This window comes from Choloepus didactylus, chromosome 7 (assembly GCF_015220235.1).
Source record: "Choloepus didactylus isolate mChoDid1 chromosome 7, mChoDid1.pri, whole genome shotgun sequence".
Classification (NCBI taxonomy): domain Eukaryota; kingdom Metazoa; phylum Chordata; class Mammalia; order Pilosa; family Megalonychidae; genus Choloepus; species Choloepus didactylus.
In genome coordinates this window covers 75,424,103-75,450,697 of record NC_051313.1, presented here as the reverse complement: position 1 = coordinate 75,450,697, position 26,595 = coordinate 75,424,103, and the positions used below count along the sequence as shown (strand labels likewise).

At 37.4% G+C, this 26,595-nt stretch overlaps 1 protein-coding gene across 4 annotated transcripts in view; it reads left to right on the top strand.

Annotated features, from left to right (window-relative positions):
* MEI4 (meiotic double-stranded break formation protein 4) overlaps positions 1–26,595 on the top strand; it is a 613,415-nt gene that overhangs the window by 479,886 nt on the left and 106,934 nt on the right. The window lies entirely within an intron of this gene.

Genomic DNA, 26,595 nt, shown 5'->3' with positions numbered 1-26,595 from the left:
CCACCATCCATTACCAGAAATTTCTCTTCACCCCAAACAAACTGTACATTGCTTTCTTAACTCCCATTGCCCCTCCCCCCACTTCTTGTAACCCATACTCCATTTTTCATCTCTATGGTCATATTCTCTGATACTTTCTTTGTGTTTACCGTTGGGCTTAAATTTAACCTCTTAAGTCTGTAACAATCTTGTTTTTCTTTGATACCAACTTAACTTCAATAGGACACATAAACTATGTTCCTTTACTCCTCCATTCCCCCACCTTTATGTAGTTCTTGTCAAAGTTACATATTTTACATTGAGTCCAAAACCACTGATTTATCATTACAGTTTATGTATTTTAGATCCTGTAGGAAGTAAACAGTGGAGTTACAAATCAAAAATACAGCAGTATTGGTATTTATATTTACCATGTGATCTTTAATGGAAATCTTTATTTCTTCATGTGGTTTCAGTCAATTGTTTAGTGTCCCTTCCTTTCAGCCTGCTCAATTCCCTTTAGCATTTCTTATAGGACTGATCTACTGGTGGTGAAGTCCCTCAGCTTTTGATTATCTGGGAATGTTTTCGTCTCCCCCTCATTTTTAACCTCCAGGTGTTTGTGAGTTTTCTAAGTCTCTGATGGTTATTGACTTCTATTTGTATTCCACTGTGGTCAGAGAATGTGCTTTGAATAAATTCATTTTCTTTTTAAATTTATTGAGGCTTGTTTTAGGTCCCAGCATATGGTCTATTCTGGAGAAAGATCCATGATCACTAGAGAAGAATGTGTGTCCTGGTGATTTGGGATGTAATGTTCCATATATATATATCTGTTAAATTTCTCTATATCTCTTTCTCCTTTCTTTGTTTCTCTGTTGGTAGGGTTCCCTTTAGTATCTGAAGTAGGGCAGGTCTTTTATTAGCAAAATCTCTCAGCATTTGCTTGTCTGTGAAAAATTTAAGCTCTCCCTCAAACTTGAAGGAGAGCTTTGCTGGATAAAGTATTCTTGGTTGGAAATTTTTCTCTCTCAGAATTTTAAATATGTCGTGCCACTGCCTTCTCACCTCCATGGTGGCTGCTGAGTAGTCACTACTTAGTCTTATGCTGTTTTCTTTGTATGTGGTGAATTGCTTTTCTCTTGCTGCTTTCAGAACTTCCTCCTCTTCAGTATTTGACAGTCTGATCACAATATGTTTTGGAGTGGGTTTATTTGGATTCATTCTATTTGCAGTTCGCTGGGCATTTATGCTTTGTGTGTTTATATTGAGTAGAAGGTTTGAGAAGTTTTCCCCAACAATTTCTTTGAATACTCTTTCTAGACCTTTACCCTTCTCTTCCCCTTCTGGGGCACCAATGAGTCTTAAATTTGGATGTTTTATTTTATCTATTGTATCCCTGAGATCCATTTCAATTTTTTCAATTTTTTCCCCATTCTTTCTTTTGTTCTTTCATTTTCCATTCTGTGGTCCTCGAGGATGCTGAGTCATTCTTCAATTTCCTCTAATCTTGTATTATGAATATCCAGTGTCTTTTTAATTTGGCCAACAGTTTCTTTTATTTCCATAAGATCTTCTATTTTTTTATTTACTCTTGCAATTTCTTCTTTATGCTCTTCTAGGGTCTTCTTTATGTCCTTTACATCCTGTGCCATGCTCTCGTTGTTTGACTTTAGTTCTTTGATTATTGCGCCAATTGCACCAAGTACTATGTCTCTTCTGATCTTTTGATTTGGTTATTTGGGTTTGGGTTCTCCATATCATCTGGTTTTATCATATGCTTTAAGATTTTCAGTTGTTTATGGCCTCTTGTCATTTGCTTTACTTGATAGGGTTCTTTCAGGGTCTATAAAATAACAATCTCTAATTTGTCAGATCTACAGCTTGGTGGCATACACTTTCTCTAACTAACCAGCAGATGGCATCCACGAGTCACCTATTCCCCTCAAGTCAGCTTTGTCTTTGTGGTGTGTGGAGGTCGGATTCTTGTGGGGTTCAATTGGTGCACCAAGTTTGGGTGTGTTTTTGGTGCTGTCTGCCATGAATGTGGGACGTGTGTCTGAGTGGTTAGGGAGGCAGGGCAGCTTTAATAATCAAATCCTGTAGGTGTTCCCGGAGATTTAAGGCTGTTGCAAAAGTCCAAGCCGTCACCTCAGTCCCACCACAGATCATCTCTGCTGCTGACCCACAAGTCCCTGGCACTGGCATAGGGTCCCTGGGATTTCCGAGCATGTCCCCCTTCTCTGACATGCTCTTCCAATACCCCTGCCAAGGGAAGGCTGCGCCATGCCACAAGTGCATGCCGGCCCTCCAGGGAAGCCCTGGGCCATGCAGGGGCATTCCCAGCCTGCTGTAAAGATGGTTGAATGGGGCGTGTTAATTTCCCCCTCTTTGCACAGCTCCATCTTCCCAGCTCTGGGACAATTAGCTGTGGGTGCCCTAAAGGCCACTGTCCATGGCCGATATTGTGGCATGTGCACGGTGCTGTGGGAGACACTCCCCGTCACACTGGGACCCTTGGTGTGGCTCTGGGCTGTGGGTTCGGCCCCAGGCAGGAGCATCTCTAGCCCACCGGAGAGATGGTTGCAAGGGGTGCAGTTTCTTTCTCCTTTTGGCTCCCCTCTGCCCCCTGGACCCGAGACAACCAGCAGCGGGTAAGGGTAGGGCTAGCCTCCATGCCAGACACTGAGGCATTGGGAGAGCCCGCTCCTGCCATGTTTCACTGCGTGGTTCTCACCATTGTATCTGCAGTCAGTCCCAGATTTTTGTTTTTTATTTTTTAAAAGAACTAGTCCATCTCCAAATGCCAACCCACGGTTTCCCCAAACTGCAGTGTGGCTGCCGGACTTTCAGCTGGCTCACTCACTGATTTCAGAATGCAGACTCCCAGTTTCACCAAATGCATGGTCCCTGTGGATTTAGCAGACCTTGTCCAGCTGGTGCATTGCTGGAACTGGTGTTTCTGGCTTTTATCTAGTATTTTTCACAGAGGTGTTTTTTTGCCTTGTCTTACCTAGCCTCCATCTTCTCCTGTGCATTCTTGAAAGTGTCCCTCTTGGCTGTAGCAAGCTCGCTCCTTCTGTCTGAGCTTATATAGTGCTCTAGTAAACTAATGAAGGCACATGCTGAATGGGAGGGGCCACACCTCCATGGAAATTATCTAATCAGAGTTATCACCTACAGTTGGGTGGGTTACATCTCCATGGAAACACTCAAAGAATTACAATGTAATCAACACTAATACATCTGCCCACACAAGATTGCATCAAAGATAATGGCATTTTGAAGGACATAATACATTCAAACTGGCACATTCCATCCCCTGGACCCCAAAATGACATGATCTTTCCATATACAAATACCCATCAGAATCAGTTACAGGCATAGTCTGTCCTAAGGCATAATTCCCTCTAGCTGTGGGCCTGTGAAACTTAGAACAAGTTATGTACTGCCAATATACAAAGAAGGGACAGTCATAGGATAAACATTCCCACTGCCATAAGCAGAAACTGAAAGGTTAACAGGATCAAAACAGTCCCTAAAACCCACAGGGCAAACTCCATTAGATTTCAAAGTCTGAGAGTCATTTAGAGAATGACGTTTTATCCTTGGGACTTGAGAGAGCAAGCATCTAATCTTTCCTAAGGGCCTTTGCAGCGGCCTTTTCTCTCCAAATGCTGGGGTGAATGCTCCAACAGATCCACACTTTGGGGAGACCACCTTCTCAGCCCCACCCTCCTCAAACATTGGGGCAGCACCCAGATTCTTTTCCATCTCCGGGGCACAAGCTCAACCTCTTCAGAAGAGTGGGGTGGTAGCCAGGCTCTTCCCAATCCCCTAAGAATGTTTTCCACTCTCTCTGAGGCCTGGGGTGACAACACTCTTCCTGACATTGAGGAGAAGGCCCACCCTTGAACTCCAGGGCAAACTCACCCTTTCCATGCCTGTTGGCCACTCCGCTTTCCCAGCCTGAGACCTCATGACTCCAGACCTCAACCTCCATGGCTCTGTCTTTTAAGAAATTTTTCCTTCAATTTGTTCCTTGTCTGTCTCCTCCAGTCCCGATTGGCAGCGGCTCTGTCTGTAAAGAGCTTGCAAAAATTCTGTTGGCTCACATGAAGCACCCATGGGTCAAAGCCATCAGACAATAGGACTTTCCGCAAATCCTTTCTGGATAACTCCATCTCCAATCTTGGCTTGTACTGAAATGGCGGTTGGGTTCCATGTTTGGTTAAATCCTCACATGGGGCTGTGGCTTCTGGGGTTCCACACCCTGGAACAGATATTTTCAGGCCATCAATTTCTGGTTTCTTTGAAACCAAGAGTTCATTTCTCAGCTTATCCCTTTCTTTGCACATTTTACTGTAAGCTGCAAGGAGAAGCCAGGCCACACTCCAATATTTAGTGTTGAAATCTCTTCAACTAAGTAACCCAGCTCATTTTCAAAATCTGCATTCCAGCCAACACCAGGAATCAATTTTGCCAAATTCTCTGTCACTTTAAAACAAGGATCACCTTCCTTCCAGTTGGCAATGACACGTTCGTCATTTCTGCTCAAGGCCTCATCAGAAGTATCTTGAGGATCCAGATTTCTACCAACAGTATCTTCAAAGCAGTTTAGGCCTTTTCTATGAAGCTCTTCACAATTCTTCCAGAACCTTCCTGTTATCCATTTAAAAAGCCGTTCCAACATGTTTGGTATTTGCAAACTCAGCAGCACCGCACTCTCGGTACTAAAATCTGTTCCAGTTTGCTAATGCTGTAAAATACCAGAAATGAATTGGCTTTTATAAAAGGGGTTTTATCCAGTTACACAGTCTTAAGGCTATAAAGTGTCAAAGGTAATGCATCAACAATCAGGTACCTTCACTGGAGGATGGCCAGTGGTGTCCAGAAAACCTCTGATAGCTGGGAAGGCATGTGGCTGACGTCTGCTCCAGAGTTCTGGTTTCAGAATGGCCTTCTCCCAGGATGTTCCTCTCTAGGCTGCAGCTCCTCAAAAATGTCACTCTTAGTTGCTCTTGGGGCATTTGTCTTCTCTTAGCTTCTCTGGAACAAAAGTCTGCTTTCAAGGGCCATCTCCAAAATGTCTCTGTAAGTTGCACCTCCTCTCTCAGCTCCTGTGCATTTTTCAAAGTGTCCCTCTTGGCTGTAGCAAGCATGCTCCTTCTGTCTGAGCTTATATAGTGCTCTAGTAAACTAATCAAGGCCCATGCTGACAGAGCGGGGCCACACCTCTATGGAAATTATTTAATCAGCGTTATCACCCACAGTTGGGTGGGTCTCCTCTCCATAGAAACAAAGAATTACAATCTAATCAACTTTAATATGTCCACCAACACAAGACTGCATCAAAGATAATGATATTTTGGAGAACATAATACATTCAAACTGGCACAGGCAGTCTACTAACTTCTTGTTTGAGCTGTATAAGCAGAAGAATTCTAGGTCAAGTGAACAAAAGTATACACTGAATTATAAAAACAATCACAGCCCCTTAATCAAGTCCCAGACTTGAGGCAGTTTACAGACCCAGAGCCCTTAAATGAGGGGAAGGCCAGGTACCCTTGGGGAAGGACCCTATTACACTGCCAAAAATTTATACTGTGAATCTTCCTCCCAGCCTTCCCCAGGGGGACCTACGGCCTATTACCAGGGTAACTGTGCACTGGGGAAAGGGAAATGATCAGATACTTTGGGGATAATTACATACTGGTTTAGAAGTGACATTAATTCGAGGAGACCAAAACCGTCACTCTGGTCCAACAGTCAGAGTTGGGGCTTATTGAGGTCACATGATCGATGGAGTTTTAGCTTAGGTCCATCTCACACAATGGGTCTGGACCCATTCTGTGGTTATTTCTCCAGTTCTGGAATGCATAATTGGAATAGACATACTAAACAATTGGCAGAATCCTCACATTGGTTCCCTGACTCGAGAAGTGAGGGCTATTTCAGTGGGAAAGGCCAAGTGGAAGCCACTAGAACTGCCCTTGCCTAGCAAAATAGTAAACCAGAAGCAATACTGGAGTCTTGGAGGGATTGCAGAGATTAATGCCACTCTTAAGGATTTGAAGGATGCAGGGGTAGTGATTCCCACCACATCCCCATTTAACTCTCCTGTTCGGCCTGAGCAGAAAACAGATGGGTCTTGGAGGATGACAGTGGATTATTGTAAGTGTAACCAGGTGGTGACTCCAATTGCAGCTCCTGTTCCACATGTGGTACCATTGCTTGAGCAAATCAATCAACATATCCCCTGTACCTGTTATGAAGCTATTGATGTGTCAATGCTTTTTTCTTAATAGCTGTTAGTAAGGACCACCAGAAACAGTTTGCATTCAGCTGCAAGGCCAGCAGTATACCTTCACTATGCTACCTCAGGGGTATATTAACTCTCCAGTCCTATGTCATAATATTGTCCGTAGGGATCTTGATCATTTCTCCCTCCCACAAGACATCACACTGGTCCATTATATTGATGATATCATGTTGATTGGACCTAGTGAGCAAGAAGTAGCAACTATTCTACATTTGTTAGTAAGGTATTTGCATGTCAGAGGATAGAAGATAAATCCAACAAAAATACAGGTGCCTTCCACCTCAGTGAAGTCCATATGTCCAGTGGTGTGGGGCATGTTGAGATATCCTTTCTAAGATGAAGGATGAGCTGTTGCTTCTGCCCCCCTCCCCACCTCATGACCAAAAAAGAGGCACAATTCTTAGATGGCTTCTTTGGATTTTGGAGACAACATATTCTGCATTTGGGTATGCTACTCCTGCCTATTTACCAGGTGACCAGAAAAGCTTCTAGTTTTGAATGGGAACTGGAACAAGATGAGGCTTTGTGACAGGTTCAGGCTGCTGTGCAAGCTGCTCTGCCACTTGGACCATATGATCCAGCTGATCCGGTGGTTCTGAAAGTGTCAGTGGCAAATAGAGATGCTATTTAGAGCCTTTGTCAGGCTCCTATAGGAGAATCACAATGCAGACCCTTAAGATTTTGGAGTAAAGCCTTAACCATCCTCTGCAGAAAACTATTCTCCATTTGAAAAACAGCTTTTGGCCTGCTATTGGGCTTTAGTAGAGACAGAATGCTTAACCATGTGTCACCAAGTTACCCTGAGACTTGAGTTACCTATCATGAGCTGGGTGCTGTCTGACCCACCAAGCCATAAAGTTGGGTGTGCAAAACAGCACTCCATCATAAAATGGAAATGGTATATACAAGATAGAGATTGAGTGGGTCCTGAAAGCACAAGTTACATGAGGAAGTGGCCCAAATGCCCATGGCCCCCACTTCTTCTACCTTACCTTCTCTTTCCCAGCACACAGCTTTGGCATCTTGGGGAGTTCCTTACAATCAGTTGACTGAGGAAGAGACAACTTGGGCCTGGTTTACAGATGGTTCTGCATGATATGCAGGCACCACCCGAAAGTGGACACTTGTAGCACCACAGCCCCTTTCTGGGATATCCGTGAAGGACAGTAGTGAGGGGAAATCCTCTCAGTGGGGAAAACTTCGAGCTGTGCACCTGGTTATTCATTTTGTTTGGAAGGAGACCTGGCCAGAGGTGTGTTATGGTCTGTTGCTAATACTTTGGCTGGATGGTCAGGGACTTGGAAGGACCATGATTAGAAAATTGGTGACAAAAAAAGTCTGGGGAAGAGGTATGTGGATAGACCTTTCTGAGTGGGCAAAAACATGAAGATGTTTGTGTCCCATGTGAATGTTCACCAGAGGGTGACTTCAGCAGAGGAAGATTTTAATAATCAAGTGGATAAGATGACTTGTTTGGTGGATACCAATCAGCCTGTTTTCCTAGCCACTCCTGTCATTGCCCAATGGGCTCTTGAACAAAGTGGTCATGGCGGTAGGGATGGAGGTTATGCATGGATTCAGCACCATGGACTTCCACTCACCAAGGCCGACCTGGCCACAGCCCCTGCTGAGTGCCCAATCTGCCAGCAGCAGAGATCCACACTCAGTCTCTGATATGGCACCATTCCCTGAGATGATCAGCCTGCTACCTGGTGGCAAGTTGATTACATTGGACCACTTCCATCATGGAAGGGGCAGCACTTTGTTATCACTGGAATAGACACACTCTGGATATGGGTTTGCCTTCCCTGCATGCAGTGCTTCTGCCAAAACTATCTGTGGACTTAACGGAATGCTTTATCCACCATCGTGGTATTCCATACAGCATTGCTTCTGACCAAGGAACCCACTTCACAGCAAATGAAGTGAGGGGATGGGCACATGCTCATGGAATACTGTGGTCTTACCATGTTCCCCATTATCCAGAGGCAGCTGGGTTGATAGAACAGTGGAATGGCCTGTTGAAGACTCAATTACTGCACCAACTAGGTGGCAACACCTTGCAGGGCTGGGCCAGTGTTCTTCAGGAGGCTGTGTATGCTCTGCATTTGTGTCCACTCTATGGGGCTATTTCTCCCATAGCCAGGATTCATGGGTCTAGGAATCAAGGGGTGAAAGAAGCAGTGGCACCACTCACTATCACTCCTAGTGATCCACTAGGAAAATTTTTGCTTCCTGTCCCTGCAAGCTTAAGCTATGCTTGTCTATAAGTCTTAGTTCCTAAAGGACGAGTGATTCCTTGCAGAAACACAATAATTCCATTAAACTGAAAGTTTTGAACTGGAAGTTAAGACTGCCACCTGGCCACTTTGGGCTTCTTATGCCTGTGAATCAACTGGCAAGGAAGGGATTACTGTACTGGCTGGGGTGACTGATCCTGACTCTCAAGGAGAAATACCACTGCAACTACACAATGGAGGTAAAGAAGAGTTTTCCTGGAATACAGGAGATCCCCTAGTGCATCTCTTAGTACTACCAGGCCCTGTGATTAGAGTCAATGGAAAACTACAACAATTCAATCCAGGCAGGACTACCAATAGCCAAGAAACTTCAGGAATGAAGGTTTGGGTCACCCCACCAGTAAAGAAATCACAGCCAGCTGAAGTGCTTGCTGAGGGTAAAGGGAACATGGAATGGGTAGTGGAAGAAGGTAGTGATAAATATGAAACAACCACGTGACAAGTTACAGAAATGAGGACTATGATGGCATGAATATTTCCTCTTTGTTTTGTTATGATATTCAAATTAAAGGAAATCCATTTTAAGAGAGTTAATGTCACCCAAGGACTTGTACCCTATTCTGGAGAGATTTAGTGCATTTCCAGTTGTATGCAGGACAGCAGAGTATTGTTAGGTGAAATATATATATATGTTATTTTTCTCTATTTAGAGATAAAATATGGTTTAAGGTGATAAAGTATGGTTTAAGGTGATGTGTGTAACTGCCATGTTGACAAGGGGTGGACTGTGATGGTTAGGTTCATGTTTCAACTTGGCCAGGTGATGGTGTCCAGGTGTCTGGTCAAGAAAACACTGGGTTAATTGTTATTGCAAGGACATTTGTGGTTGGTTAATAAACCAGAAGGCTGGTTTATTAAATCATCAGTCAATTGGCTGCAGCTGTGACTGATTACATCAATGAAGGATGAGCCATCCACAATGAGAAAATTCAATCAGCTGGTTTTAATCCAACCAGTTGGAGCCTTTTAAGTGAGACAGATAGAGAACCTTCACTTCTTCTTCTGCTAGTCAGCAAAGTGTTTCCTGAGGAGTTCATTGGAGTTGCCAGTTTGCTGCCTGCCCTACAAAATTTGGACTCATGCTTACCCACAGTTGCTTGAGACACTTTTATAAAATCTTATATTCATAGATATCTCTTATTGATTCAGTTCCCCTAGAGAACCCTAACTAATACAAACATTAAGCAAGATTAATCAAAAGTGAAATACCTAAAGGATTATTTTAGTCAAATTTCTGTAAAAATCTTAAAAGGAGCATATTACACACAGTGCACACAGGGAAACAATAAGAGTAAACTTGATTTTTCACAAAAATCAAGTAAGAAGATAATGAAATGACATCTTTAATTTTTGGACAGAAAAAAAAAAAAAACCTGGAAATCTATATACTACCATGAAAACCCCAAATCTATATTGGCATCACTGATAAGTTCTACAAAATGTTTAAGGCAACAAGATTACCAATTCTAAATAAACTGTTCAAGGAAATTGAAGATGAGGAAATACTTCCCAACTCATTCTATAAATCTGGCATGACCCTAACACCAAAATCAGATATTGATATTACAAGAAAAGAAATACAACCAATACTTCTCATGAACATAGGTATAAACATTTTAAATAAAATTTTAGCAAACTGGATTCAACAGTGTGAGAAAGGATAATATAGATCATACCCAAATGAAATTATCCTATGAATGCAGGGTTGGTTTAATATTAGAATATCAATCAAGGAAATTTACCATATTAATAAACTAAAAACATTAAAAAACATACCATTTTACCAGTAGATACTGAAAAATATGTGACAGAATGCAAATCCTTTCTTATATAAATTCTCAGCAAGCTAGAAATGGAAGAAAACATCCTCAACCTGACAGAAGACTCCAGATCTCTACCTGAAGATGATTTCTAGGCTTCATTCAGTACATGGGGTAAGAAGGAAAACAACATCCAACAATACCATTGAACAAGGAGACGGAGTGTTGGAGGTGGGTAGAATTTGTGAGGGCAGAGTACCAGAGAGGAGGGGAACTATGAGAAAAATAACTACAGAGATTTGGATAGGGATTCACTTGTCTGCCTGAATAGCAATTTGCGTATATAGAGGGATAAAACTCCGTGAGACCACACAAAGAATACACTCTGGGCAAAAAAATAATCAATCACAGAGGAAAGCTTTAAGCCAAATTCTCAAAGCCTCTTTCAGGCCTGGAAGTCATTCAAGTTACCAACAACCAGAGTGGACAGGCTGGTTGACTGCAAGAGGCAGTCAATAAAGTCTCCAGAAGGACCACACTTTAATAGTTGAGCTAAACTAGCTGTAGATTAAAGACTGTTATAAACCTGCCATAACAAAGCTTTAAAACTAAGCTTCAAAAGGATCATAACAAATATGTCAGTCTACAATAATTCTACAAAATCAAAATATAACATAACATTCACAACATCTGGGATTGCATAAAACGTTATTACTCTTGGAAAGAAAAAGGAACATGTGACCCAAATTAAGAGCAAAGTTAGTGAACAAAAACCAGATCCAAAAATGGCAAATATGATGGAAATAGCTATTATAAATAAGCTCAATGATAATAAAGGAAGATATGAATATGATATAAAAATGAACTAAATGGGATTTTTTGAATGAAAAATACAAAAACTGAATAGGGCTAACCGGATTTTCCATAAGTTTGAGGGCATAGCAGTAGAAACCATTCAAAATTAAGGAAAGAGGAAAAAACTGAAGAAAACAAAAATGACAGAGACTCAGTTGTAATTACAGACCAAGAAAAGGGGCATAAAGAAAAAAGTTAAACAAATAAAGGCTAAAATGTATCCAAATTTGATGAAAATTAAAACTGCACAAAGCCAGTAAGCTCAACAAGCCACAAAAAAGATACACACAAAGACAACCACACCAAGGAATATTATAATCCAATTAAGAGGAAACTTGAGCTAAATTTTCTCTTGAGAACAAAGAATCATGTTGTAAAGAGAAACAATAATAAGAATGCTAATATTACTTGTGTCCAAAAGTCCAGAAGCCAGAAAACAATTGAATAACATCTTTAAAGTACTGAAAGAAAAGAAAAACTATTTCAAATATGAAGGAAAAATACAGATATTTATGTAAAAAGAAAAGCTAAAGGAATTTGACATCAGTAGATTTGCACTACAATAAAGACTAAAAGCAGCTCGTTAGACAGACCAAAGGAATATGATAATACCAGGTGGGAACTGGGTCCACACAAAAGGGATAAAGAGTTCAGGATCCAGTTCCCAATATGTGACTAAACATAAAAGATAATAGATTGTTTAAAGCAAAAAATAACAGTTTTGTGGGGTTTATAATGTGAAAGAATAGCACTAAGGATGGGAAGGAGTATAGATATATACCATTTTACATTATACATAAAGTAGTGTAACATACATAAAGCAGTAGAATATTATTTAAAAATAAACTCTGATAAGTTAAAGCTGCATATTATTTGCATATATGTGCATATTATATAAGATTTGGCAAACTATGACCCATATAGACCAGTTTATTTACTCTCTAAATAAACTTTTATTGCCCATTCTTTTATTGTATTTTACTGTTTTTGCACTATAATGTATAGTGTAGAGTTGTTGTAACATAGACTGTGTGACCCACAAAGCTAGAAAAAGTTTGCCAATCTCTGTTAAGAGCAATGTGGCCATTAAAAAAAGAAGTATAGCTAATAAGCCATAGTGCAAAATAAAAAGTGAAAAGTAAAAAAGGTATAAGATAATCTACAATTAACCATAAAAAGGTTAGAAAAGAAGAAAAAAGTCAATAAAACACAGACGAAATGACATGAAGTTAATTTAAACCCAACCTAACCAATAATTTTATTAAACTTAAATGATCTAAACATTCCAATTAAAAGGTAGGTTTTTGTGTTGCATTAAAATGCTAAACCTAATTCTATACTGTTTATGAGGAACAGCATTAATGAGAATAGTATACATAGGTTTAAAGTAAAAGGTTGGAAAAGCAAATGCTAATCATTAAAAAGCTGAAGTGGCTATAAGACAAAGTAGACTTCAGAACAAAGAATAATACTAGGAAAAAAGTGATTTCATAATGATACAAAATATTAATCAATAGAAAGTCATGAAAAGTCTGAGTGTGCATCTAAAAATGGAGATTCAGAATCATGATTCAAAAATGTACAGGACTAAAAGACGAAATCCACAGTTAACTTGGGAATTGCAACAGTATTTTCTCAGTAATTTGTAAAACAAGTAGAGCATCAGCAATGATGGAGAAGGCTTGAACTACAGAATCAAACATTGTTACATAATGGTAACTTATTACTCCCAAGCACAGCAGAGTACAGCTTTTCAAATGCACATGGAACAACTATCAAGATAGAACCTGTGCTGCGCTATTCAATTAGTCTCATTAAATTTATAAGGATTAAAGTCAAACAAAGAAAGTTTTATGACCATAACCAAAGTAAATTAGATATCAGTGACAGAAAGATATCTAGAAAATTCCCAAATAGTTGGAAATTAAACAGCACACTTCTAAATAACCCCTAGGTAGACTAACACACAAGGGCAATTGACTTGAAATGAAATGAAAAAAAAAAAAAAAAAAAAATACTATCTAAGCAGGGCTTAAAAAGAAATGTATAGATTAGAAATAAGAAATGTTACAAATCAGTGATCTCAACTTCCACATTATGAAGCTCATAAAAGCAGAGCAAATTAAACACAAAATAAGTTGATGTAGAGAAATAGTAAACACAATAGCTGAAATTAATGAAATAGAAAACAGACAAAAATAGAAAAAAAGCAATGAAATAAAAGGTAGGTTTTTTGAAAAAAAAATAAATATATATTTAGACATACAAAAAGAGAAAACTCAAATTAACAATATCAGGAAGATAAGAGGGAGCATCATTATAGATACTTATAGTAAAAATATAATAGCCTACAAAATATTGTTGAAAGAAATTAAAGAGGATTTAAATAAGTGGAAAGAAATTCCATGTCCATGAATCCAAAGAAAATATTATTACAATGGCATTACTCTCCAAATTGATCTATAGATTTAACACAATTCCTATTAAAATCCCAACATTGTATTTTTGTGTGTGTGCAGAAATTCGCAAGCTGATCTTAGACCCACATGGAAATATAAGGGATCCCAAACAGCCAAAATAGTCTTGCCAAAGAAAAAAGTAGGAATACTCACACTTCTTGATTTCATATGTAATGTACTATAAAGCTACGTTAAACAACACAATCTGCTACTGCTTAAATGACAGAGATCAGTGGAATAGAATTGAGAGTCCAAAAATAAATCCTTACATTTGTGGTTAATTACTTTTCAATGTGCCAAGACAATTCAATTTTTGCTGGTACAACTGGATAGCCACATGCTAAAGAATGAATTTGGGCCCCTACCTTATTACCTACACAAAAATTAACTCAAAAAGGATTATAGAACAAAATGTCTTAGGTTAAACCTATAAAACTCTTAGAAGAAAATACAGTAGTAAATTTCATGAGCTTGTATTAGACAATGGTTTCTTAGATACCATACAACAGAAAGAAAAAAAAATTAAGTGAACATCAGCATTAAATGATGTTATTGTTTTGTGCTGCAACTGATATCCCATCAAGTGAAAAATTAAAACAGAATGAGAGAAAAATATATATAGATATTTTTCAAAAAATTATAAATGAAAATATGCTTCACATGATTAGTAATTATTGAAGTTCAAATAAAAAAACCACAATGAGATACCACTTCACACCCACTTGGATGGCTATAATCAAAATAACAACTTATGATGATGATTGGGAGAAACTGGAACCCCTCATATGTTGCTGGTTGGACTGTAAAATGGTGTAGCCACTTTGGAAAACAATTTAGCAGTTCCTCAAAAAGCTAAATATAGAGTCACCATATGACCCAGCAACTCTACTGGACATATGTTTTCATTTATGCAAACAAAAATCTGTACATGAATGTTCATAACAGCATTATCATAAAGCCAAAAAGAAACAACCCAAATGCCCACCAATTTGTTAAATGGATAAACAGAATGTGCTATATCTAGACAATAGATTTTTTTGCTGGTAAAAATAAAAGAGTATTGATATATGCTCCAACATGAATGAACCTTAAAAATATCTTGCTATGTGAAAGAAGTCAGTCATTGATGGCCACATTATATGATTAAATTTATGTTAAATGTTCAGAATAGACACATCTATAGAGACAGAAAGTAGATTCGTGGTTGTCTAGATCTGGGGGATGGGGTGTGAATGCTAATGGATACAGGGATTCTTCGGGGGGGGGGGCATGAAAATGTTCTAAAATTTGCTAGTAATGAGGGTTGTACAACCTCATGAATATACAAAAAGACACTGACTTGTATACTTTGAATGTATGGTATGTGAATTATACGTAATCTCAATAAAGCTTTTAAAAATAAAAGGGAAATAGCATGAGTACTTTTTAACCAAAAATTTCATCTACTTAGATTAACAGATACATTCCTTCAAAGAAACAAATTACCAAAACTGACTCTAAAGAAATATAAAACCTAAATTATCCTATATCAATTAAATAAATTGTATTTAAAATTATAGACCTCTCTATAAAGAAAATTCCGGGGAAAGATGATTCTAGCATATATTTATAAAAGAAATAATACCACTCTTACACATCCTCTTTAGAAGATAAAGGAGTGGAGAATGTTTCCTAACTCATTCTATGAGGCCAGCATTACCCCAGTATCAAAAACAAAGACATTACAAAAGCAAAAAAAAAAAAAAAAAAAAAAAAAAAAGAAACAAAAAGAAACCTCAGACCAGTATGTCTCATGAACATAGAAGTGACAAATCCTTAACAAATTTAGGAAATAGATTCCATAAATATGTAAAAAGGATAATATATCATGACCAAGTAGGATTTATCCCAGAATGAAATGTTTTCATATTCAAAAAAAAAACAATATAATGTATCATATTAACAGACATATAAAGAAAACCCATATGATCTCATCATATGCAGGAAAAGCAATTGGAAAAATTCACATCTTTCATGATTAAAAACAGTGGAAAAATGTACATCTATTCATGATTAAATACAAAAGTAGCAAAGTAGGAATAGAAGAAAACTTTCTCAACACAATAAAGGGCTTCTATGAAAAACCTACAGTTATCATACCCAGTGGTGAAAGACTGAAAGCTTTTCCACAAGACTGGGAACAAGGTAGTGATGTCCTCACTTGTCATGTCTATTTAGCATTGTATTGGAGATTCTAGCTAGTGCAATAAGGTTATTGCTCTAATTGGAAAGGAAGAAGTAAAACTATATTTAGAATCAACATGATAAGGGACATTAAAAAAGGTCCTAGGGAGTTTATTAAAAAGCTACTAGAAATAACAAGGGATTTGAGCAAAGTCATAGGCTCATAGGTCAATATAAACAAATGTCTATGTATTAACAATGAAAAAATAGAAAATATTTTTAAAAAAACACCATTTACAATAGTATCAAAAAACATGAAATACTTAGGAACAAACTTTACAAAAAATGGGCATGCTCTATACACTTAAAAGTACAAAATATCACTGAAAGTAATAAGACCTAAATGAATGGGGATATATATCAAATTATACCATAGTTAAAATATATTTTTTGAGTTCTAACAAAGTTTTTTTCTGAATCCAAAATAAATATAATTTTCAGTGCTTTTATAGTCAGTTTTTTATCTCACTTGAAAGACTTTATCTCACTTTAAAGACTATTTCTTTACTGATATCATTTAAATGCTAGGATGTCACCAAGAGCTGTCTGATGATTTGGTAAGTAGGCATTAATTTAAGAATAAAATTGTGTGTGTGTGTTTAAGAAATTATTATATAAATATTCAATTTCTAATGTATTTGTATATCTGGTAGAGGAGAGGGTCTGCTTAATAAAGATTAATGGAAAATTCAATAATAATTATAATAATAGCCACTAATTGAGACTTACTATGTGTCACTTTGTTCTAAACGTTTCACACTCATCCAAGCCTTGTGCACATATTTCACTGTTTAGTATAGATAGCTTTTAATCTTTATTTAACATATTATTTCATTTTCCCAGCTATACCATGAAGTAGGTAATATTACTCCCATTTTACAAAAAAGGACAATTAGGGTCAGAGAGTTTAAATAGACTAACCCTAGACATAATAAGCAAAAAAAATATGACATAGTAAGTCATAGTAAGTCTGGAGTCTGGAGTATAAACTCTGCAATATGTTTTATTACTGATTGCAACCTTAGTTCTTTTTTATTTCACTGTTTTGTCCTCTGCAACTAGTATATAGATTGCCCCACTTAATTTTTATAGACGTAAAATTAGGTAATATATTTGTGTCATTTCTAATACATTCTTTACATATATTCTGTGATCATGAACCAGATTGTTGAGAAGGTAGGTTTGTTTCCTCTTATCTCGGCATCCTTTTCTATGTGTTCATTTGAATGCAGTTTCTAGGACCTAAGTGACAGGTGGAAGAAATTGCTTATGTGATGTTGAAGATAAAAATTTCCTAATATCTTGGCAAACGTATTTTAGCATTCCCTATGTGGGAGCTCTTCTTTATACATTGATTAGAATGAAGAGTCTGTCTCTCTCATTATTTTTAGAGTGCAGTTTTCTTTTCTTGATTATTATATATTTACCACCTTATGTCAAAATCACTTTGGTTTCTATTTATTTTGAATATAACTTTGAAAAAGTGGCTCTTGTAGGATTCTATACACTGCAGACATTAATTTCTTAAGGGCCTACATTGTTTGGCTATTCAAAACTGAAAACAAAATCAAGCTATTGATTTTAATTTCTTAGTCATTATGCCACTGGGACCTTGTGTTGGAAAATTTTGCAGGCGGCTCCTTTGAATGATTTTCTTCCTCTTTCCAGAAACAGTCAGTAAACAAATATTTACAGACCGTCTATGGGATGCATAGCTGTATAAAAAGGAACAGCCCACATCAGACAATGCTATAATTTTTATTTTTAACATCAAATGTATTTTAGAGAACCCAAGAGGAAAAGAGCCTAACATGTTCACCAGATATTTATCATTTCTGCTGCTCTTTTATTCCTAAAGTCCCAGTTTTCCCTCTCATAGCATTCCCCTTCCGTTTGAAGAACTTCCTCTAGGAATTCTTTGAGAGCTGGTGTACTGGCAAAGGATTCTCAGTTTTCCTTCCTGTGAGAATGCCTTTATTTCATCTTCACTCCTTAAGGATATTGTTGCCGCATCTGGAATTCTGTGTTGCCAGTTCTTTTCTTTTGATAGTTTAAAAACACTCTTCTACTGCCCTCCGTATCACTTGGTTTCTGATATGAAAACTGCAGTCATTTGGATTGCTGTTTCCCTATAAGTAATGGGTCTTTTTTTTTTCTGACTGCTTTTAAGGCATAGGTCTTTATTTTGGGTTTTCAGCAGTTCAATTTTGATGTATCTGGACATGGATCTATTTGAGTTTATCCTGTTTGTGGTTTTCTTAGCTTATTGAATCTGTAAGTTTATATGTTTGCCAAATACAGGGAGTTTCCAGCCACTATTTATTTAAATTTCTTTTCTGCATGCATTCTTACTCTTTCTCCTCCAATGACACGAATGTGTGGTGTTTGCCTTCTGGTATTGTCCCACAGATTCCTGAGCCTGTGTTCATTTTTTTTCCTACATATTTTTTCTCTTTGTGCTCAATTTCAAATTTTCTATTGCTCTATCTTCATGTACAGTGACTCCTTTCCAAGCTAGTGAATTTCTTTATTTTGGGTATTGTATTCTTCAGCTCTAAAATTTCCATGTGGTTCTTTTTGTATCTTCTATTTCTCTGTAGAGACTTTCTATTGTCACTTTCATTTCAAGAGTTGTTTGTCCTTACTCCCCAGAGCAAGAATATAATAGTTGCTTTAAGGTCACCTATGTCATCTCTGGGTTGGCATCTGTGGATTATCTTTTCCTTTGCAAAATGTCAAGATTTTCCTGGTTCAGCATCCATTGAGTAATTTTGTATTGTGTCCTGGATATTGTGACTATTATGTTTTCTTTTCGCTGGCTGCTGGAGGTCGGATCCAGGCGTGCACAGCTCACGGACAAGCCCAGGAGTTCACCCGTGGTTTTATGGGATCAGATGGTTTCCTGAACCTTCTCCTCTGTGCGCTCTCTCCAACACTTTCCTGCTTCCATCTCCCCACCCTTTCTGGGTTTTTAACCAGAAAACCAGGAATTTAGTTTCCCTGCTCTGTTGGGTGTTTCCAACCATGTCTGCCTCTGAGGCCAAGCCACAAGAGGACGAGAGGACAAGGGCGTGGGATCCCCCTACCCTCCTGGACCACAGTTCCTTTGCTCAGGAACAAGGGTTCTCCTCCTTCAGCATTTCAGGGGCCTTCCCAGCTGCCGCTGCTGCTGGGCTTCTGGGGGATTGCCTGAGGAGGGAGAGGAAGAAATAGATTTGCCCCCCACCCTCTGTTACAAATACGGGGCCTCTGTCCCACCCTTGGATGGAAAACGAGGCTTTCTCCTAGAGCACGTTCTGTCCACACCAGCAGTCTAGGCCAAACCAAAGGGATAAAAGGGAAGTTCACTGCCGGGCCCTGGAGTTTAGAGATCTCTTTTCCTTCCCAACCCTCCTGCTGCCATTTGTTTTTTAGAGTCTTAGCTTCTCTGGCTGCTCTCTCCAGGGTTTTCAACTGCATTTAGTGGGAGAGAGGGGGTGGAATGTGCTTATTCCATCTTAACCAGAACCTACATCACCTATTTTTTTGTGTGTTTTTTTTTTTTTAAACAAAATGCAATATATACAGAAAACACTGAGAGGATAGTTAACAAAATGTTGCCGGTTATCTCTTGGTGGTAGGAATTGGGGACTTTTTAATTCACTTTTTGGTAATTTCCCAATTTTCTCAATGAGCATTTGTGCCAGTTTGAAGCTGTTATGTACCCCAGGAAAGGCCATGTTCTTTTAATCCACTCTTGTGGGGGCAGAGCTGTTGGGGGTGGGACCTTTTGATTAGGCTGTTTCCATGGAGATGTGGCCCACCCAGATGTGAGTGAGAACTTTTGATTATATCATTTCCATGGAGATGTGACCCCACACATTCAGGGTGGGTCTTGATTAGATCACTGGAGTCCTTAAGAGAGCTGAGAGCCCACAGAGACCAAGATGTTTGGAGACACTGGGAGATGCAGACAGAAGGATGTTTGGAGATGCTAGGCTAAGAGATGAAGCCCAGAGTTTGCCCCGGAGAAGCTAAGAGAGGACCCCTAGATGCTTAGAGAGATATACCCTGGGAGAACAAGCAAGGATACACAGAGACTGTGAGAGAGAAGCTAAGAGAGAGACAGACACCCCAAGACATTTTGGAGAAAGCCATTTTGAAACCAGAACCCGGGAGTAAAGCACCAGCAGATGCCAGCCACGTGCCTTCCCAGCTGACAGGGGTGTTCCGGACACCATCGGCCTTCCTTCAGTGAAGGTATCCTCTTGTTGAGGATCACTTATTTTGGACACTTTTATGGCCTTAGAACTGTAAATTTGTAATCTAATAAACCCCCTTGATAGGAAAAAAAAAAAAAAAAGGAAAGCCATGTTTTTATTAAGTCTTCTATTTTGTTTATAAGAATTTTATGAATAAGTTTACTGGTTTCTCTAGACACCTAGATGGTTTGTGACTTTTATAGACTCAGCCTCCTGATCAATCATTACTAGATTTTGTATTATTGAAAGCTAGTTTATCCATGCATTTTATTTTTAAATTTTAACAAAAGTAATGTATTTTGTTTATTCTAGAAAGATGACATGGTAAAAGAGGCATGCATGCTTAATTTATATTTTATATGAACTTTAAAGTATAATAATTCAACTCCAATCTGTGCTTCATTTAATACAAACCAAAACCCTACTCCATTCATAAACTATGCAGTACTTTCCTAGATAAAGCCTAGTTTCTTTTCAAGGCCCTGGCTGGAGTGGGGCATTCCTTAACTGTATGCTGGGCAGGTAGATTAGAACTTACCTATTGCCTTGAGGTAAGGGAAAGAAAGAAAATGGCAGAGATAGCATTTTGTGGAGAAACTGAAATCAATAGAAAGACAAAGTTTCCATGGTGTGAAAATAAAAGCAGATACGCAGATGAGAGTCCAGAACAAAGCAGAAACTAGATAATATAGGGGTTTAGTGGGGGCTCCAAGCTCAGCCCAACAGCTGTGAGCAAACACACATGATTAGATTCTCAAGTTGACTTCCATGAAATCAGAAAGGTCTTTCTCGGTATTAGCTTTACTAAGAATTTCAAACATACAGGCAACCCAAGAGCACAGGTGAAGAGAAAAGAGATGTGGCACATCCTGTGTGGTTCCCCAGGTCTTTGTTCTATTTTCACAGGCATATCATTCTCTCAAAGAATAACAGTCAAGTTCCCTAAGTAAGATTTGGCAGAATTTCTCATGCAGAATATGCTTTAAATGACGAAACATCTCCATTTTATGCAAATTATGTGACCATCTCCAAGGAGCCATGTCTCATAGATTCTGAGTTTATTTACTATAAGTAATCCTTTAAGCAGGAACATTCTGCTAAGGACATTCAATAGGTAAAATTTCCTCCTACTAGCAAATACCAGGAGGTCTGCTTGACTAGGAGGTAGGCCAGGTCATACTTTCTTTTCTCTTTCTTGGGCCATACCTCCAATAAATACCAGCAGCTTTATCTTTTTCCTCCCAACTTGCTATAGTGTTCCTGAGGTGTTTATGTGCTAGGAGAATTGTTTATAGAACCCAGAAAGCTTGATAAGCAATTTTTCAATAAAAGTGTATTTCAATTGTGAACATGATAAACAGATTTATGGTATTTCTCTAAAAATATTTGTATCATTTATAGCAAAAGAATAGTACTAAGAATACATACAGAATTACATACCGATCAGAAAAAAAAAACAATCCAATAGAAAAAATGGGTTAAAGATATGAAAAGGCAGTTGGATAGAAGGGGAAACCCAAGAGGCAAATTAACATGAATGATGCTTAACCTTAGTATTATCAAGGAAATGTAAATTACAAAGATAATAAGATGTCGGATGACATAAATTTTTTTTAAAAATATTAAATTAACAACAATACCAAGGTTAGTGAATATGTGGGCAAAAGGAATTCATCACTCAGTAAAGTTAAATGTCCATATCCTTTCAGATCTAACAGGTCCAATAGACAAGACTTGTATAATGCTTTTTTATTTTAGCATTTTTGTAATTGCTAAAAATTTGAAATAACATTAAAAACGGCTGTGTGTGGTATATCGAAAATGAATATTTATATCATTAAAATTAGTAAATTAGGTTTGTATGTATTAACATTGGCAGATTTTAGATTTTGAAAGAATGCTGAATTAAAAAGGAGGGATAAAGTATATGAGGAAGAGACATACCCAAATATACTATACTTGAAAATTATATACTCAAAACAATTCATACACACACACTCATGCAGAACACCCAGTGTACTCATAGTCCTTTTATTTCTTCAAAAAAATAGGGACTCAGAAGCAAATATGAGAAAATATTAATGTGTGTTGAGTTGATATTGTATATACTCAAGATCTATGCTCTTTGCATTGTTAAATATTTCTGGTTTGAAAAATATTTCAGAATTAAAAACATGAAAGTAGATTCTAAACAAAAAGTCTCCTTTGGTATGAGAAGAAACATAAATTTAGAATGAAACCTCAGTTCTTAATTGCCTTGTCATCCAGATGTTTTTCTTTTTAGATACAGTTCGTATCTCTGTCTTAGCAGACAGAGCTTGGTTCCAGTAGCCAAGCTATTAAAAATGAATACTGCTTTTGGAATATTGATAAGGTTGGGATGGAAGCTGAATTTAGAATGTTATATGCATCCTCATATTAAATACTTCTGACATCAAATCCTTACAAATAGATGAAATTTATACATGAAAATAGATTTTTAAAAATTGGGAAAAATGTACTAGCAGAAGAAAACTCAAAATATCTCTGCCTACATTCAGAAAGCATTTTAAATTTTAAATGTTCATTTCCTTTTTAAGTAAAAGAAAAGAAAAAAATCATTTATAAAAATATATCATGCAAATTAAAGATGGAACCTGGAACAAGTTTGTATTCTCAGACTAATTTTCTATATTAGGGAAAAATACAGCAACAAAATAATCACAGCTCTGAGCAAGAAACAGCTGACCTACTTCAGTTGGGAGAGGAACCACATTTTTTTTTTTTTTTTTAATTATGCCTAGTTCGATTATATCTAAGATTTAGGAAGCCTGGGGTCAGTTGGCAGCTAAGCCATCAGAGAAAATAGAATTTGCATCAAACTGTCCACAAGTGGACACATTGAGATTAGGAGCTTGGTATGGGCTTTTCTTTTTTTTATTTTGTTTTCTTTAACAAAAATTTAGGATCAGAAATTCCTGATAATGACTAGTGCAGTTTTCTCCTTTACCAGTGATTTTGATGCAAATAATTGTTAGGTATGGATAAAACAACTCTTAAAAACCCCCCATACACAATATTAGCCTTAAGATTTCCTTATCACTGAATGTATTTTTGAAACTGTTTCTTATTAAGAAAAACTCTGCCACAGAACACCCGTCCTTTTTATGAGAAGTCTTTAAGGGCTAAGAGCATGAGCTTTGGAATCAGATACCTACATAAAATGCTGTGCGACCTCTGAGGTAGTTGTGTCAAAAATCAAACCTGAAGGCTCTAGAATGAATTATAAATTTACAAGCAATACAGGGACAGATGAACATCTTAAATTAACAATAAGGGTGCAAACTCCAGCAAATTCGACTGTATGTATAGGAAAAACAACTCATTTTCTTCATTAAATAGATTGGATTCTAATGATGTGGGTGGGAAATAGAGGAAGGAGGGACCTAAATTTCAAAAGAGACTAAGGAGCTATATTAACCTATTGTTGTATATAAGGGGTTAGCAAACTACAGTTCATGGGCAAATCTTGCGTGCCACCTGCTTACGTAAATAAAATGTTATTGGCATACAGCCACACCCTTCATTTACATCTTGTCTATGATAACTCTATCATTTTAGAGCAAAAGCTGAGTAGTTACGACAGAGACCATATGACCTGCAAAGCATCAAGTATTTACTATCTGGTTCTTTACCAAAAAGACTAGCCAATTCCTGCTATCTATGAACTTTGTTTCGATCCTGCTTTAAACTAACCAACCAAACAAATGTAATAAATTGTGATACAATTGGGAAATAAGAACACTGTATATAATGATATTAAAGAATTAATTTTTAGGTGTGACAGTATTAGTGTGATTATACTTTTTAAAAGTCCTGGCTTTTTAGAAATACATATTGAAATATTTATGGATTGAATTAAAAATAAATAAAAATAATATTTAACCCTTTCAAGCCTCAAGTTTTTCTCCTTCTAACTGCTGACAGTAATTATGGCTTTTTGTGATGGTCACATGAGGAAATCTGTAAATGAATTTGGTAAACTTGACTTTGTAAGTGCCTAAATGCCAATGACCTGTTAGCTGCTGCTATTATTATCGCTATTACTATTATTGTTATTCAAAAAGATATAAATCTTAAAATACAAAACTCCACTGACATTAATAAACATTTGTAAAAACTAATATTAGAACCATATTTAAGAGCAAGTTGCCAGATCTAGTATGTTTTACAGCAGATGGTCTCTTCTGGAAAACAGGTCTGGGTAACCAGAGAGATTTTTGTTTTACTGTAGGTATTTAAGTTTTTGATGCTCAGCCTCTCCTTAACATAAATAGTTGACAAATATTTAAGTTAAACTTTGAAGGATACCAAATTAGCCTGATTGTGCTGTCTGAATTTCCTTGTGCAACTATGGCTTTAAGCTACTGAAGGTGGTTGAAAAATTTGTCATGGGAGGCGTTTATAATTTTGCTTTTGCATAGTGAACAAAACGTTTTAAATTCTTACAGTTAAAATTCCAGTATGTGACTTAGGGTGTTGACTAAGATGATTAAAACTAATTTTTCTCACTGATTAAAAACTTTGAAAAAATACAGAAAACAACTACCTAAGGATTCTGGATTGTAAAAAAAAAAAAAAAAAAAAAAAAAAAATGCAGGTGAATTGTGAAAGGAGTCAATGCTTGAGTAACAACCCATGTGGAATATGTTAATTTTTTGTGATAAGTTTCCCATTTTTTCCCTCGTTTACCTCCCAGCTTTGATCAGAGAGCAGTGCCAGTCAAGGAACTATGCAGTGCTTGAGGACAGCAAAAGTTTTGAGAGAAACATCTTTATGCAAAGAGGACTGGGAAAGGGACCTTTAGGAGCTAGGGAGTATGGCAGGAATCCTTGAGTTTGTTTGTATTTGTTTTCATTTTCTCTCCTGTCCCTGCAATTAAGGTAGTCACAGTCATGTAATTTCACACTGGTAGTGCAAATGATTAGATTCTGAAAGACACCCAGTCTCTCTGGCAGGAAATGGGGAAAAGGCCTGCTGAGAGGCAGGAGAATGTATGTGTGTGGGTGGGGTGGGGGGGGATTCTGGTGAAGAGAGAACTACAGAAGGGGGTTCCTAATTCTTTATAGTAAGGATATTAGTCCCAGACTCACCCCTAAGCTGCATGTGTGCAGGATAGACTCAAAACAACATAGCAAAGGCTCTGAGAACTAATTATGATAGAAACCATGGCACACATCCCCCAAACACTCCTGAATGGCAGTGGAACCATCACCCAATACACAAGACAGAACTTTGAATCACAACCTAACCATTTTGATTGTAAAGCAAATTTCTTGAGAGGATGTTGATTTTTTAAAACAGGATCCAGAGTCTCACAATGTAATATTAAAATGTCCAGGATACAATCCAAAACTACTCATATATAAATAATTAGGAAAATGTTGACCAAATTCTGAAGAGAAATGACAGTCAGTAGAGAACAACCCTAATATGACTCAAATAAGTCTTTAAATCAACTATCCTAACTGAGGTCCTTGAAGTTAACATAAATACTCGTGAAATGAATAAAAATATAGTTCTAAGCAAAGAACTAGGGAAAAACGATATACCTATATAAAATTGTATGGACACATGTATGTTTTATATATATATATACACACACATGCATATGTGTGTGTTCTTTAAGGGAAAAAAAAAAACTTTAGATCTGAAAAATACAATATCTGAGATGGTAACATTTACTGGACAGGCCCAGTAGCAGAATGGAGATGACAGAAAAAAAGAGTACATGTACTTAAAGATAGATCAATATAGATTACCTAGTTTAAAGAGAAAATAATAGTGGAAAAAAATGAAATAATCCTTAGGAACTTGTCAGATAATATCAAAAGGTACATCATTCATGTAATAAGAGACTGGTGGTTTGAAGCTATATGTACCCCCAAAAAACATGTTCTTAAATTTAATCTATTCCTGTGGATGTGAACCCACTGTAAGTAAGAACTTTTGATGAGGTTACTTCAGTTAGAAAGGTGTGGCCCTCCTCAATCAGAATTAAGTCTTATTCCTATTAATGAGATCCTTTATAAGCAGAGTGAAATTCAGACAGACAAAAAGAAAGCCACAGGAAGCAAGAGGCTGGACATTGACAGAACCTAGAAAAGAAGGAAGAAACCATGAGATGCCGCCATTTGCCTAGGAAACTAAAACAGAGTCCCTAATGGAGGGGAGAAAGAGATTCATGCCAAAGAGGATATTTGAAGAAATAGAGGTCCCCAAATTCCCAAATTTTTAGAAAAACATAAATTTATAGATTCAAGAATCTCACAGATCCCGAACATGATAAAGTCCAAGAAAACCTCACTTAGACACATCATAATCAATATCCTGCAAGCTAAAGATAAAGAAAAAATCTTGAAGGAAGCCAGAGAAAAATGACATGTTACATATGGTGGAACAACATTTCAAATGACT